Below are 10,377 nucleotides of genomic sequence, written 5' to 3' on the forward strand. Positions count from 1 at the left end.
CTAAGTTTTAATGTCATTTTTTGTGAAGTTTCATTGTTTAATGTCTAATTCCTAATTCTTTAATTTTTTTAAGAAGGATCAGATTTTTTTCATGATGTGAAAATTAAGAATTTGCCTACATGGTTGAAAATATTCACAAGAGACTTGATTATTCACATTTACATACACAGAGAAAGTTTGCTGAATTTAAAAAAAAAAAAAAAATGCTCTTTTACTCATGCAACCCACTCTCAGGGACACTCAAGTGCTTGTCTGTTCCTCTGTGGGCTTCAGTTTTCATCAATGTTGAATAGTTTGGCCACTTCATTAAGATCTTCAGATTGCTCACCATCCTCAGTGGTCTTCCTTGCTATTGGCATTCGGTTAAAGATGTTCCATATAGCATGATCCCCACAACCACTTTGTCCCTGGAATGGAAAATGCCACCTTTGCTGTAGTCCTCCAAGGCTCCTGGGAGAGGAGCCTTGGAACTGCAGGGGTGCTGGGAGGAAGAGTAATTTCTGAGGCCTCGTACTCTGTTTCACTCTCTGATCGGGTAACAGCTCCTGATTGCTCTGTGGCAGATTTTGGGTTGTCTTGTGCAGCTGCTTTTGCAAAAGCACCAACTGTGGGCCAAGAGCTTCACAGCCAGCATCAGGGCTCAAATCATTCCAGAACACTGACTGATGCCAGTACGACTTAGCAGCTCCAGTTATATTTTCCCCAGCCAATCTTCCACTCACAAAAGCATGATCGTGGTGCTCTAACCGCCTCCTCCCAGATTTATATCATAGAAGCATGCAGCATCTCCTGCTGCCCACGTTTGAGCATGCGTATAGCTCTACATTTACGCAGAAGCCACCAAAATCTGGGTCTATTTCCAGCCCACCAGTTCTCGACCAACTCAACACTGCGCTTCAGGCTCATGGCTGTGGTCAGTTTCTACCATCCCACCATCTTTCAACCTGATGAGTAACTTGACACTGCACCGACTCCAACCGACTGCACAATAGCAATGGGCATCATCTTAACCCCATCTCGTCTGACTTTTTCCATGGCTCAGTTGCAGAGCGATTTGCAGAAGACCTTTCCCATATTTCCTTTCTCAGAAAACAGTTGAATCACTTCTGCCCCCAAGGCTCCAACCCTTTCTGCCAAGAGCACAGGACAGTTCACCACCAAGCAAGCCCCCACTGATAACCGTAATTGACTTTAATTCCATGAAATCTTTGGAGTCCTACAGTCTCCAATCATTCTAGAGAGTGTTACTCTGCTCTTCACCTCTGATCCAGCTTCATCAATGTCAGACAGACTTCTTGGAGGACCTCTTGTTGCAATCAAGCAGTTTTCATAGGCTATTTGAGAGCCATTGTTAAGTTTCACTGTGTTGCCTCTCACTTTCAGCTATACCACCTTCTACCTGGTGAGGATAGCCACAACACCATTCTCGATGTGAGGCAAGTCCTGAGCAGAGACACAGAAAGAGGTGGCTGGAAATACATGCTTCTCTCTTTTTCCATTCCATTGTCTGGATCACAGCATCTTTGTGACATCTGAGTCATCTGAAAACCACAGTTCTTTTGGAATTTTTCTTTGTTTTTCACTTTTATTTTAGGTTCAAGGGTACACATGCAGGTTTGTTACACAGATAAATTGGATGTCATGGAACTTTGGTGTACAGATTATTTCATCACTCAAGTAATAAGCATCATACCTGATAGTTAATTTTTCGATCCTCACCCTCCTCCCACCCTCCACCTTCAAGTAGAACCCAGTGTGCATTATTCTCTTCTTTTTGTTCATATGTACTCAATGTTTAGCTCCCACTTATAAGTGAGAACATCTGGTATTTGGTTTTCTGTTCCTGTGTTAGTTTACTTAGGATAGTGGCCTCTAGCTCCATCCATGGTGCTGCAAATGACATGATTTCATTCTTTTTATGACTATGTAATACTCCATGGTGTATGTATATGTACTACATTTTCTTTATCCAGTCTACCACTGATGGGCATTTGGATTGATTCCATATCTTTGCTATTGTGAATAGCACTGCAATGAACATATATGTGCATGTGTCTTCATGGTAGAATGGATTACATTCCTTTGGGTATATACTCATTAATAGGATTGCTGGCTTGAATGGTAATTCTGTTTTAAGTTCTTTCAGAAATCACCAAACTGCTTTCCACACTGGCTGAACTAATTTGCACCCCCACCAACAGTGTATAAGCATTCCCTTTCTCTGCAACCTCACCAGCATCTGTTATTTTTTGACTTTTTAGTAACAGTCATTCTGACCAGTGTGAGATGGTATTTCATGGTGGTTTTGATTTGCATTTCTCCAATAATTAATGATGTTGAGCATTTTTTTATATGCTTGTTGGCCGTGTCTTCTTTTGAAAAGTGTCTATTCATATCCTTTGCCCATTTTTTTAATAGGGTTGTTTATTGCTTGTAAATTTGTTAAGCACCTTATAGATTCTGGATATTAGACCTTTGTTAGATGCGTAGTTTGCAAATATGTTCTCTCTTTCAGTAGGCTGTTTACACTCTTGATAGTTTGTTTTGTTGTTGCTGTTGTTGTGCAGATGCTCTTTAGTTTAATTAGGTCCCGTTTGTCAACTTTTGTACCATGGTTCTTTTGAAAGAGGAGATCGTATGTATGACAGCTCAGGATCTTCAGACATAATCAGGACCCCAGCCCCAGCATCCCAAGCCCAGATGGCTCTGGCTGCAGCAAAAGCAGCAGTTCTTCCGCCAGTGAGCAGGAGAGGGACATGATTTGGTACGCTGGCTTGAGGAACTGGCTCTCCACCTAGAGCAGATAACATGGTCCTTTTTTGCTTCTCTTCTGATGTAAGCCCTAACCCTAGCATTCTTTCATTATATCTTTTTTGGTTATCCTTTATAGTCGTGTAGGTATATGCATCAGCTCCTACTGTTGATAAGCCCACAATAAGGACTTAACACAGAATTATCTGTTCTGCCTCCTGGTGCTCCAGAGCTAGCCATTTGTCATGTTATCTGGAGTTCTAGAGGAATTAGAACTTGTGCCATTGCTGGAACAAGTTGCCTAGAAGCCAGTTTCTCTGCCTCGGGGTGCAGACGCACACCATCTGCACCAAGGGCACCAGCTTCTCCTTCAAAGTACTCACCACAAGGTGTCCACACCAGAACATTTCAGCAACTGCTACTCGGAACTTCTTCCTTTAGTTTCCTTGGATTCACATCAGACCAACGGGTCAAACGCCATCTAATGTTTATGTTTTTACACTTAATTTTTTCCCGAATGATTGTGGAATACTCTTAATTTAATTATTCACAACATACTTGCAAAAGTCTACATTGTATATTAGGAAGTAAAAAGCTAGTCACCTACTTGTTGTAAAAGCTTTGAGAAGACCTACATCTCATCTGTTGGCAGAATCTTAGGGAGGTTATTGGCCAAAAAATATATAAATAATAAAGGACCGAGTTCCAGAAAAGAAGTGGAGCTTTTGCAAGATGGAAAGATCTCAATCAGAGTTGAAGTCTGTGAGAATGGTTCAAGTACACATACTGAGACTGGAGGATTAATTTTCCATCCTAAAAACCATTTACAGAGCAGACTGCAAGTATATAAAAAAGGATCAAGGAGGCCAGGCACGGTGGCTCACGCCTGTAATCCCAGCACTTTGGAAGGCCGAGGTGGGTGGATCATGAGGTCAGGAGTTCAAGACCAGCCTGACCAACATGGTGAAACCCTGTCTTTACTAAAAAAAAAAAAAAAAAAAAAAAAAAAAAATTAGCCACGCCTGGTGGCGCGCACCTGTAATCCCAGCTATTCGGGAGGCTGAGGCAGGAGAATCTCTTGAACCTGGGAGGCAGAGGTTGCAGTGAGCCAAGATCACGCCACTGCACTCCAGCCTGGGGAACAGAACGAGACTCCATCCCAAAAAAAAAAGGATAAAGGCTGCCACCTGTTGTAGGAGTCTGAATTATGCCAGCTCAGTGGCTGATCTCAGCCACTCACAAAGAAGCACCTTGCCCAGGTAACATCAGCAACTGGGCCACAGAGAAATGCTCACGATATCCACAAGAGCATTAGTGCAGCATTGCCATTAGCTCCAAGCTTCAGATTCTTAGAGGACCCCTTCAGTGAGCATTTCAAATCTGACATCCCTGACATCAATAAAACAAAGAAAATAAATGGCAGTTTGCATAAAATTGCAAGGACTACTAACCCCACTCCAGATAGAGAAGGACAGAGGCTATGCTCGAGCAATCCCTAGAGGACATGGTGGGCTGAGCTGCAGAATTGCAGGTTCATTTATATCTGTCTGTTAGAGTCTTATAATCTTATATGGCCAGGAGCAATAGCTGTTAGAATAATATTTATGGCTACATAGTATTCAGCAAAAAAGCAGACAGCTCATTCAATTATTTACTTTGACTATATACATGGTAAATAGCTCTCAGAAAATGTCTCTCAGAGTGACCTTGGGCTTTTAGTCTCCACCAAAAGAACTTCAGATTTCAAATGGAATAGCATCCAATGTTAAGTTTCCCTTGTCACTTCTTATAATTTCTTATTAGGTTGGTGCAAAAGTAACTGCAGTTTTTGCCATTGACAGTAATGGCACTTTGGGAGGCCAAAGCGGGCCAATCGCCTGAGGTCGGGAGTTTAAGACCAGTCTGCCCAACGTGGAGAAACCCCATCTCTACTAAATATACAAAATTAGCCAGGCGTGGTGGCACATGCCTGTAATCCCAGCTACTCGGGAGGCTGAGACAGGAGAATCGCTTGAACCCAGGAGGTGGAGGTTGCGGTGAGCCAAGATCGCACCATTGCACTCCAGCCTGGGCAAAAAGAGTGAGACTCCGTCTCAAAAAATAAAATAAAATAAAGAGTCACAGGTAATCAACTATATTTTGCCAAGCTGAAAATGTATTTATTGAGAGCACAAGACAAACAGAGTAAGTAAACACTCTAATCCCTTTTTAAAAGTCAACTACAGGCCAGGGATGGTGGCTCATGCCTGTAATCCCAGCATTTTGGGAGGGTGAGGCAGGTGGATCATTTGATCTCAGGAGTTCAAGACCAGCCTGGGTAACAGGGCAAAACCTCATCTCTATAAAAAATTAGCCAGGTGTGGTTACATGCACCTGTGGTCCCAGCTACGTGAGAGGCTGAGGTGGGAGAATCACTTGGGCCTGGCAGGTGGAGGCTACAGTAACATAATTGTACCACTGCACTCCACCCCGGGCAACAACAGCGAGACTCTGTCTCAAAAAGAATAAAAATAAACAATAAAAACTTAGGACTTCTAATTCACACCAACTTAGGATTTCTCCACAAATAAGACAGCAGAGGTTTTTCTACTGCGGTTAACTTTCTCTTAGTATGTATTGGATAAAATCATACAAGTAAATGCAAGCATCATTCTCTGGATGGACTAATATTTTAGAAATAAAAATGGAGTATCTCATATCGCCAAAATAATTTGAAATTAATTGTAAATTGCATCCCTGTTCGAAAACATCGTGTTTAGAAATATTAATCAACAGAATGACTCTTTTTTTTACTGGCTAAAACCAACAGAAGAGCAACTCAGTTCCATTTTGAGGAGGTAGGATACCATAGGGGTTAAGGAGAGTCTTTGAGGTCAAGGACAGTCTTTGAGGTCAGTAGATTTGAGTGGAAATCCTGCCTCTCAGAAGCACCTCAAACCGTGTGTGTCTTCTTTAACAATTTACTTCTTTCCTTTAAGCTTTACTTTCCCACCAGTAGGAAGACAATATTAAGAACTACCTCAAAGCAAAGCAAGTCAACTAATCTATATGAACTATAGTTCCTCCTGCTGTAAAAATGAACTGTTAATACTGACCTCAGAGACTCATTGTTCGAACTTAACAAAAAACCTGCTGAAACACATGAAATGTCAAGAACTACATAAATATCATAATTAAGTTGCTTCATATCATTTGTGGAACGTGGCGGTATATAAATTAAGTAATTAAATATATAAGTATTAACAACAATTAGTCTGTAGAATTTTCTAGTCAATTCTCATACCAGGGTCTCGGGCTCTTACACTGATTGGAAAACCACATTTGGACATGGCTTGATACACAGGATCCTTGCCTTTATATCACTGAGTGAGCTTGTTGTGGAGACAAATGTCCAACAGGCATAAACAGACAAACTCATTTCCCTTCATGACTGCACAATCTGAATATGGGTGGACAAGTGAGGTCAAAACGTGGCTGAACCTTGGCACTATTCTTGCCTCATTGGTTTTCAGCCCAGGTTTCTTAAGAAAGAAAGCTTCTTTTTTATTGCATCATCTCAGCCTCTCAAACCCCAAAGGGCAACATTTCTAGAGATTTCTGCACAGCAAGGAGGGTTTTCTCCCACCCAAAAGCAATGTCTCAAACTTTTGCTGCTGTTGTCCTGACAGACTCCTTATATCTTTTTCTCCTTCAGAGACCAATGCTAAACTCGAGGGTGGCTTATTTAAACATTTTTTACTCACCTTATTAATATCCAGTGGAAATTATCTGGACTGCCTTTCAAAGAAAGTTCTATTAGTGTCAGGTAACAACATGCTCTGCAGTTTAAATGCAACTTTTAAGCATTTCAGAATTGATGCTTAAGTAATCACAGGATTTGCATTTTAAAACTTATGCTAGCATAATGAAGTAAAAGAGAGGCACAATACCTGTGTTCTAGTCCTGATAGTCATCAAATTCTACAAACTTCAGCTTTCTTATCTACACACGGATTTTTGCCAAGATCTAATGTGTGTGCGTGCACACACACACACTCCAAATCCGTGGGTCCCATGGGTCCCATGGGTTCTGCATTCATGAATTCAACCAATTGCAGATCAAAACTATTCAAAAAAAAATTGTGTCTGCACTGAACATGTACAGACTTTTACTTGCTTATCATTATTCCCTAAACAATGTGACAATAACTATTTACATTGCATTTGCGTTGTATGAGGTATTATAAGTAATCTAGAGATGATTTAAACTATATGTGAAGGGCCGGGCGTGATGGCTCAACGCCTATAATCCCAGGACTTTGGGAGGTGGAGGGGGGTGGATCAACTGAGGTCAGGAGTTCAAGAACAGCCTGGCCAACATGGTGAAACCCCATCGCCACTAAAAATACAAAAATTAGCTGGGTGTGGTAGCGGGAGCTACTCAGGAGGCTGAGGCAGGAGAATAGCTTGAACTTGGGAGGCGGAGGTTACAGTGGGCTGAGATGGTGCCATTGCACTCCAGCCTGGCAACAAGAATGAAATTCCATCTCCAAAAAAACAATATAAAATAAGGTATATGTAAGGATGTGCATAGGTTATATGCAAATACAAAGCCATTTTATATCAAGGACTTATGCAACTGCAGATTTTGATATCTGCAGGACATCCTAGAACCAATGCTCACAGATACCAAAGGATGACATTATAACATAAATGTGATTTTGTATACAAAGGTAAGGTTAAAAGGGATTTGGTTATCTCTAAAATTTCCAAGTTGCTTTTCAAATACCACAAATTATTTCCCAAGTAGTTATGATAATAATGCATGGGGGAGAAAAAGCCACTTGTAAACATCAGAATTCATGTTTTTAGCACCAATTGTGGACAGCCTCTGTCCCTGGACCAGAAAATGTAAAACTGAATTAGATACCTATCTACATTCAAGAAGCTCATGGCACATCATAAACATTATCTCTGGTATTGCTGTAGATACTGCAAAGGTTTGCAAGGATTGCAAACAAACCATCTATTCCTTAGGTAGCAAGATGAACCATAATAAAGGACTTAACGTCTATAACTTTCACAATATTTCTGCTTGACCTCTCCATTACGGAGCAGCACACATTAATTTCAAGAGGATCTTCCCATGAATAATCTGGCACACCCTTTTTTCTACCCTCATGATTAATAAAAGGCATTCTACGAATGTTTTATAGCAGTTCCCAGAAGGAACAACTCATCTGCCCTGTGCCTGAGAGCTGACTGTGAAAGACCTCAGGGCTAGAGAAATGGCCTGGGATCTTCACCTTTTAGCAGGAAAACTTCCAGGGAATCCCTTTTTTCTGTCCACAATTCATTTTGACCCTCTGCTGCTTCATCCTCCCCACTCATTGCCTGGGGAGTGGGAAAAGGGATGGCTATGAATTGATCTATGTCTCCCCAAAATTCGTATGTGGAAGCCCTAACCTCTGATGCTATTGTATTTCAAGATAGAGTCTTTTTTTTGGCGGGGGGAGGAGGGGGCGGCGGACAGATCTTGTTCTGTTGCCCAGGCTGGAGTGCAGTGGTGCAATCGCTGCTCACTACAACCTCCGCCTCCCAGGTTCAAGCAATGATCCCGCTTCAGCCTCCTGAGTAGCTAGGATTACAGATGTGCACTATGACACCCAGCTAATTTTTGTACTGTTAGTAGAACGGGGTTTCATCATGTTGGCCAGGCTGGTCCAAACTCCCGATCTTAGATGATCCGCCTGCCAGGGCCTCCCAAAGTGCTGGGATTACTGGCATGAGCCATGGTACCCAGCCACAGGATAGAGTCTTTAAAGCGGTAATTAAGGTTAAATATGACCATAAGGGTGGGGCCCTAATCCAGCAGGATTGCAAATGCACACAGAAAGGGGTATGTGAGGACACTGTGATAAGGCAGCCATCTGAAGGCTGAGGACATAGACTTGGGGAAAAGTAAGATGCTGACACCTTAATCTTGGACTTTCAGCCTCCAGAACTATGAAAAAATAAATGTCTATTGTTTAAGCCATCCAGTCTGTAATATTTTGTCATGCCAGTCTTAGCAGGCTAATACAGGGGATTCACCAAGCTTTGGAATCAAAGTGTTCTTCCGACAGACACAAACACTTCCTGTTTTCAGCCCCAGGCCTGTGTCACCATTTCCATAGAAGCCAGTGCCTTCCATTCCTCTGGGCTGCAGAGCAAGTGGGCAAACTTTGCATTAGTATCCCACAAACCTTAGGCAATTAGCTATTAACATCACCCTTTTCCTCTCTGCTAAATCAATTTCTATTCTTATTTCTTGTGATTTATAGCTAATGGCACCTCCGATTGCCATCAAAAGTGAAATTCCACCCGTAGCTCCAGCTACTAGGGAAGCTGAGGCAGGAGAATGGCTTGAAACCTGGAGGCAGAGGTTGCAGTGAGCCAAGATTGTGCCACTGCACTCCAGCTTGGGCAACAGAGCAAGACTCCATCTTAAAAAATAGTAAGTAATAAATAATAAGTAATAAAGTTCCATGTCACCACACTGAAGGTAAGTTATACATTATACATCTGAACTTTCAAGAAATCAGGGAGAGAGAAAATAGCCACATCTCCAATTAGGCCAATTTCAGTTGGCATGACAAGGAAGTCCACCTGCTTTAACCTTTACAAGAAAAGTAACTTTGAAACTATCAATCTGCATTTCGTTTTCTGTTTCTGCTTTCTTCAGCTCTTTTCTGTCTATAAAACCAAAGTGCCCAACTAAAATATTTAAACTAAACTTGCTGGCCGGGTGCGGTGGCTCACACCTGTAATCCCAGCACTTTGGGAGACCGAGGCGGGCCAATCATGAGATCAGGAGATCAAGACCATCCTGGCTAACAGTGAAACCCAATTTCTACTAAAAATACAAACACTTAGGCAGGGGTGGTGGCGAGGGGTGGTGGCGGGTGCCTGTAGTCCCAGCTACTCAGGAGGCTGAGGCAGGAGAATCGCATGAACCTGGGAGGCGGAGTTTGCAATGAGCTGAGATCACACCACTGCACTCCAGCCTGGGCAATAGAGTGAGACTTCATCTCAAAAAAATAAAATAAAATAAAAAAATAAAAATAAACTAAACTTGCTATGATTTTGTCTTTTGCCAGTCTGGCGATCCCAAAGGGACCCAGGGTACACTGCTGATCACCCCCAAGACTCTTTGAGGAATGCAGGAAAAGCACCACTGACCCCTTTTCAGGTTTCCTGTCTTCCTCGTGGAGCCCTGACAGTCGTAAGTAAGTTTCTCTCAAGTCAGACTCTGCTCTTTTTGCATTGCACTCCTGGTTTTTTTTGGCTTTCAAATCCAGTTAGTTTGTGCTATGAGAAGGGACTTGGCCTTTGAGTTTGTGGTGGCTGACAAGTAACTGGCAAGAGCTGCATCTTTCTGCTCCCACTTTGGAGATGTCTTGGTTAAAGTTATAGAGGCTTATTTGTTTTGGTCTTAAGCCCCCAAGAATACAGCCAGACAGAAATGTGGGTGTACCCCACGTGCAGCTAGTGTATTGACTGCTGCCAGCTCTCAAGGAATTGTCTAAGTCTTCCTTTCTTTTGGTTATCTTTGGGAGAAGCTCTGGATCATGAAAGAGCTACAATTTTAAAGGTAACTGACAGCAGT

General features: G+C 42.1%; 1 pseudogene; it reads right to left on the reverse strand.

Annotated features, from left to right (window-relative positions):
* Positions 1-269: 269 nt before the first annotated feature.
* Positions 270-3,158, reverse strand: LOC112632037 (annotated as a pseudogene).
* Between the last annotated feature and the right edge of the window lie 7,219 nt (positions 3,159-10,377).

This window comes from Theropithecus gelada, chromosome 9, assembly GCF_003255815.1.
Source record: "Theropithecus gelada isolate Dixy chromosome 9, Tgel_1.0, whole genome shotgun sequence".
Classification (NCBI taxonomy): Eukaryota; Metazoa; Chordata; class Mammalia; order Primates; family Cercopithecidae; genus Theropithecus; species Theropithecus gelada.